A 7,232-nucleotide genomic window follows, 5' to 3' on the forward strand; every position below is an offset into this window, starting at 1 on the left:
GATGATGTTTGGAATAATTTGCTAGCACATTGGAATTCTCCTGCGTACCACAATAAGTATGTGACAACCCAAAGGAACTGAGGTTCCGAAAAGGGTGGAAGCCTACACACTGGGGGTTCCATTACCACCCATGAGCATGTCATTCGTATGGTAAACAAACCTCCATTCTTAAGTTATTGGAATTGTATCATTTTTAGAATTTTTGTATATGTATTTTTTTGGTTACTGGCAAAGGAGCTAGGACGAGCTGCTTATATTGATGAGGTGTTTCAACAAACTCATATGCGCAAAGGAACTGACCAGTTTGTTGATGAAAGATCTCGGAGGACATTGTAAGCAAACACTTCAAATTTATTATAACAAAACTTTAATTTTTATCTTATTTAACTAACTTCTCATTATTTTATTTAATATAAGAACAATTTGAGAATAGACTTTCACAGGTCAGATCTAAACAAGGCTCATGTGCTGGTGGATCAGAAGATATCATTGATGATCCTGCTGCAGATGATATGATTAGGACAAAGTGTTGGGTTGAGGTTGTCGGGGGTAAGAATAAAGGAAGAATATATGGGATAAGACAACTTGTAGGTGGAAGCAGTGGCATGAAGCCCCAATCTACTGCATCCACTTCCAGTGCTGAAGAAGTTACCTTCCTCAAACAACGACTACAAGAAACTGATGAAAAACTAAAAGCAACTGATCAACGATTGCAAGAAAATGATCAGGCTTATGCAGAATTGAAGGGTCAATTTCAGAACATACTCCTCACACTTCTACCTCCTGACCAACAAGTCCTTCGATAGGTTGTATCCAACCTAACACAGTCTTAGCAATAGCATGCACCTGCACAACCTACAACAATCCAACCAAGCATTGAGCAGCCCGGCCAAGTGCACCCCAGCCAAGTGCAGCCCAACCCAATTCTAGACCCTGAAGACCCTGCTGATTCTAATGACTATGTAGATTATTAGAGTTTATGACTTCTGACATTTATGTTTAAAGTTAGTGTACATTTGACATTGTGTTGTGCACCAGAGGTTATGTTTTATTGTTTATATTGAATTTGGAAGTTTCTTATTAGACATCTTGTATGAATTTATATAGTCTATATGAGTGATTTGTAAATATACAGGTCTGTACTGAATTGGCAGGTTTGATTGTGTTGAATTGACAGGTCTGATTGTGTTGAATTAACAGGTCTGATTAGTTAAATTGGTGTGGTAAATCGAACTATACAAATGACTCTGCAGTGCTGTCTTTTCTAATCGAAGGATTTACCGACGGATATATCCATCGGTAATGTGCACAAGACAACATTTTCATGAGTCCATTTCTGAAGGAATTACCGACGAAATCTTCTTCGATAATCTTTACCGATGGATTTATGTCCGTCGGTAATTACCGACGGAATAGTCCGTCGGTAATTACCGACAGACATAAAATTCATCGGTAACTATTACAGACTGACCTTTTACCGACGGATATTTGTCTGTCAAAATTTTGTCGGTAAAACTAAATTACTGACGGATATTGTGCTTTACTGACGGAATATGACTGTTGGTAATTAGTGTTTTTTTGTAATGAACAACCATTCATTTACTGTTTAAATAAAAAACAGGTAAAAGTGAAAGATGAGAACAATACATGAGAAACTCAAAAGACAAATAAAAAATATTTTAATAAAATTTTTTATTCTTTATTATATTTGATTTCAGATTTTGTTATTAATTAATATTAAATATTATGATTTATAAATCAAATAAAAAAAATTATTTTAATTTTCTTTGATTCTTCGTATATTACACATAATTTCAAAAAGTTTAAAATACTATACATAATTTAAAAATTTTCAAAAATTTTAACTACATCATTTAAAAAAAATTAAAATGTTTGGGTATACGTAATTTAAAAGATTTCAAAATTTTTAACTACATAAATTTAAAAAAAAACAAAATTTTGGGGGGCATGCCCCCTCAACATAAAATTATTTTGAAAGTATAGTAGAGGACGATATAAAATAATTAAGTAGAATTTAAGTTCAACTTCACACTCTTTAATCTTATTATTTTTGTAATTGTCTTTTATAATATTCTCTTCTCTCCTCTAAAGGATTTATAGGATGGATTTTTTTTCAAGTTAATGAAATATTTTATAGAATGTTGAAATATTTCATAAAAAGTAATATGACATTTGAATGGAGTGGTTTAAGAGAATTTAAAGTATTCTATTTTTTTAATAATAACTAGATTACTTAGAATTAAAGAAATTAAAAATATATTTTAAAAAAGTAAGGACTTCAAAATTTTCATAGTTTATGATCTCTCAAATTAATGACTTTTCTTTTTATGTTTTTTGTTTGACTCAATTTTGAATGAAACATGTTGACTTGTTTTTAATCAGGACATCCTCAACTTAGATAATACTACGATGTTATGAACTTAATATTATTTTTTTATCGATGTCATATGAGTTTATTTTAGTATTGATGTAGGTAAATGTTACTTCTTAACTAACATAGTTAGAGCTTTAATTTGTCCATATCACAATAGTTAACAGCCAGTGACAAACATAATTTATTCAATTAATGTCAATTGGTATTATTTTCAAATTATGTCATTCAAGGTTGTTTTCACTCAAAACATAGGTCAAGTTTATTTATCCACCATTGATAATAAAAGCTTCCTCGATCAATTGACATGATATTCTTTTCTTGATCTCAGTTAGGGCTTTTCGTATCATGCAAATGAGTCTATTTTTTTGGTTAATTTAAGTCGACTTTGAAATAGAGGTTGATACGGTTATTTTTTTGTTGATATCAATTGAAATGATTTTCAATTTATGTTACTCACAATTGTTTTTCAACTAGATTGATCAAAATGTACTTCAATTTTACTTTCATAACAAGGGTTTTCTTGACCGATATATTAGCAAAGTTATTTTCAATTTATATTAATGGAGATTTTTTTATTGATATCAATGGAACTATTTTTTAGATTATATAAGTGGGACGTTGATAATATTATTTTTTGGTTAACACTAATGAGATTATTTATCTATGAATGTAAATTAAAATTATTTCTTGCTTAACATTTGTCTTACTATGATCAATGAGAAGACATGATTCCATCCGAATGATATTAGATTAATTGAGAGAGAGCGCTTTTTTTTCTTCTAGTGAGATTGATAATCTCCATGGCTAAATTTGCACAATTATATATCAAAAAGATAGTGAGACTGCATGAAATTCCTTTCAACATTATATCAAAGTAGGATTTGAGGTTTTCATTTAGGTTTTGGAAGACTTAGCATGAAGCTTTGGGAACTTGGTTGTGAATGAATTTTTCATATCTTCCTCAAATAGAATGTCAATATAAAGGATGATTAGAAAATTTGTTGAGAACTTATGCATTGAATTACTTGAGAAGTTGGGATCATATACTGTCCTTGGTAAAGTTCACTTACAACAACAATTTTCGTACTAGTATTGGGATGATCACTAGTACAAAATATGTATATTAGATCGGTTCTGAAGCACATGTTAAATCGGTTCTACAACCAATCTAATATACACCGATGTAATATGTCGAAGACATATTAGATCAGTTCTGCAACAACCGATTTAATATCCAAAAAAAAAACATTTTTGAAACATCAGCGGTGTTCATCAATGTCTGTTTCCAAATTGTCATCATCTTTGCCTTTGATCTTTGATCCCAAATACACTTCAAATTCATCAAGAAAATATGTGCAAAGAATAATAGTGACGTCGTTGGGAAGAAGACTCTACAGATCTGACAAGAAAGAAACAAAAAAGAACAAAAAAACTCAAATCAAGAACGAAAGAGATAGAACGATTTTTGGGTGTGGTTCTGCGGAAGGAGTGAAGCTAGATCTAATACCTGGGCTGAAAGTGTGCGGCGCGAGATGGAGTGGTGCTTCAACACATGGCGCAGCGGCATACCAACGAAGGAGGTCAAGTGGAGCTTCAACAATGGAAGAAGAGATGAAAACAACAGTTAGACGCGATGATGGCAACGGAAAGCTTCGTATCCAAAACCCTAATGATGAGCGGCAACCATGGTGGCAAAAATGAGAGTTCCTCGAAGAGAAGAAGAGAAGTGGAGGCGCAAAGGAAGAACACGAAAAAAATAGGGTTTTCGCGTAATGATATTAGATCGATTGTTTATTTAACCGATCTAATAGTCACATATTAGATCGGTTCTCCTTGTAACCGATCTAATATGTAAATATTAGATCGGTTAAATAAACAACCGATCTAATATACTTCCTTTTATTTACAAAATTGCCACCGTGTTTTGTTTTAGATCGGTTCCCTTTCAACCACTTTAATATTCTGTTCTAATATGTCTATTTTGCACTAGTGGATGCTTTGTATAAGAAAGTGCATAACTCATTTGTGTTAATGTCAAGATGGATAAGAAGCGAACCATAATTACTTCACAAACCATTGAGAATTTTCGACCAATGCAAGAGATGATGAGGCCTCTTAGAGTCAACAAAAGTCATATGCAGATCAAAGGAGACAATATTTGAATTTTGTAGTTGGGAATCATGTGGTTTTTAGAGTTACACCTACCATGGATGTCGAAGGGCCATGAAATCCTCTAGTTATCTCCTAAGTTCATTGGGTCATATCAAATTATCAAATAAATCAATGCAATCAGCAGTCATGAAATTGTCTCGCCTTCTTAATTGGCAAACTTGCACAACTCATTTCATGTATCTTAGTTGGGGAAGTACATCTCTGATATGTTTTGGAGTTGAATTATGTGCAAGTCAACTAGTCTTTGTCTTTTAATAACCAATCAAGATTGAGGACCATCAATATAATAAAAATGTTATAGGATGTTAAGTCTAATGATTCCATATGGATGTTGGAGGAGGACATGAGAGAAGCCTATCATTATCACTTTTTCAGCAAGTGAATTTTTTTAGGATGATTTTTTTTTTTGGAGAATGTAAGAATTGAGTTAAATTTGTATAAAATTATAATTTATTTAAATAAGGTGAAGTATGAATATTTTAATTATTAAGTAAAAACAAAATATAAATAAAAAAATTTAACTATTCAAACTTCATTTTCTAAAACCCACCATATTTCTGAAACATATTTCATCTACCTTCTCTAAGTTTCAGAGCAATTCATTCATCTTTTTCAAAATTCAAGCTTGTCCTAGTGATGTTAACAAAGAGGAGAAGAATCTACCCATCTAAATCTTGTTTAGATTAAGTTTCTCATTGTCTTTTTTTCTTGAGTTGATTACATGGTGGGTGGTTTGCAATGCCTAGGGATATATGGTTGCATGTGGGATTTTATGGACAAAGATAAATCTATGCTAGTTTAAGGTCATAATGATACCTTTAATTTGAGTATTTGTGTTTTTTTTTTTTGAAGAAAAAGAGAGCTTCTTATGTTAAACTAGAACTTATTGAAGTTGTGTTGGAGTAGCTAGAATTTTAGGTAAGGAAAACACTACAAGAAAATCTTTGATTAATTTTAATGATCAATTTTAGTAATAAAAGTAATTAGTTACTATAATAATCACTTTAGATACCAATTTATAAACTAAAAATTATTAGTAACTAAAATAATTTCAAAAAATTATAATTGTTCTCTAAATTGACAATTAAACTAGTTTTTATTATGAATTAGTCTCTAAATTGGTCACTAACATTAGCTACTTAGATTTTGGCTACCAAAATAATTGGTCTCTAAATTAGTTTCTAAACATATTTTTTAGTCATAAAATTGGTCACTATTTGATTGTTTTCTTGTAGTGAAACTAGTGAAGATTTGATACTACCATAAGATAAAAGATATGAATTATACCGGATTGGGTGTTTATCACTAGGCCAAAAGGCCTTTATCATTTAACAATTGATATCATCTACAACAATATTCTTCTTAATAATTGTCCTATTAAGAATGAAACTCTTTGATTGTGACTCTAATGGGAGTAAATGATATAACAAGTAAACAAGTTTTACAAGAGATAAGTGATACATTATGTTTTATTTTATTTTATTTTGTGATGTATATAAATTTCTATGAACATGGAACTGAATTATTCTAAAAGGCAAGTAGATGTAATATTTGTGTGTTTGTGTATATGTATGTATATAAATTGTTTAGGAAGATGATTTTGACACGTTTTTATGACAAAAGTGGAGAAGAATAGATAAACAAAAGATCTTCCATAGAAGGTTAATGATAGAAATAGAAGAGAAGGAGAAAGAGAATAGAAGGAAAAAAAATAGTACTCCATAGGAATTTCTTATAATAATTACTCCCATCATAATAGAGCATATGCGGAGATCCTTGAAGAAAAATTATTATTTGATTTAGAAAAATATGAATACGAATTCAAATTATTTTTAATTGCTATTTTTTTTCAAAAGGGTTGCAATTAATTCATTTATACTGTGCAATATTTTAGTCGATGATATGATTTGATTACCTTAAAATGTGTTTTATAATGTAATTATTTTAATATTTGTATTTCTTTACATAAATTGATTAGTTTCATGTTAAAAATAACATTAGAAAATTGATTTTAAGAGATAAAATATTTGAAAACTTGTGAGAATCGATGAAGAACTTATTGAGCTAATATAAAGTAATAAAGTCTTTTAAGTTATCATGATATATATATTTACTTAGTAATATTGTATAAATGAATTTATCAATCTTTGAACAGGGTCTGAATTTATTCAATGACGTACATGAGTTTTGGAATGTAAGCAACTAGTTGTGTTAGATATGGAACAAGAAGTGGGTATTCAGTGACGTGCTCCGTATGCATAAAAGTTAATTTCTAATAAAATAAAAATGAAGGATTAAGAATGGCAGAAAAAAATAATAAATAGTGAAAGACTGGAAGAGAAGATGAAAACATGTGATTGCGTTGTTGCAGGTGAACGGGTGAATTTGAAGAGAAAGAAGAGTTTGATGAGAGAGAGAGAGAGAGAGTGTGTGGTTGGTACAGTGGCATTGTGCAGTGGTTGCAGGAGGAAGCATGAGGCGAGGACAAATGAGAAAAAGGGAAAAGAAAAAACAAAGGGAAACGCTTGTGATCTAAGGAATTCAAATTGAAATGAAAAGAAAGGGGTTGTGGGCAAGGGCGCGCGTGAGGGAAAACGCCAATGCCCAACGCTGAAACTCTGCGATGCGAGGGTCAATTTCAGGGTGCACGCATTCCCGTACCCTG

The sequence above is a fragment of the Vigna unguiculata genome, chromosome 3 (genome assembly GCF_004118075.2).
Source record: "Vigna unguiculata cultivar IT97K-499-35 chromosome 3, ASM411807v1, whole genome shotgun sequence".
NCBI lineage: Eukaryota > Viridiplantae > Streptophyta > Magnoliopsida > Fabales > Fabaceae > Vigna > Vigna unguiculata.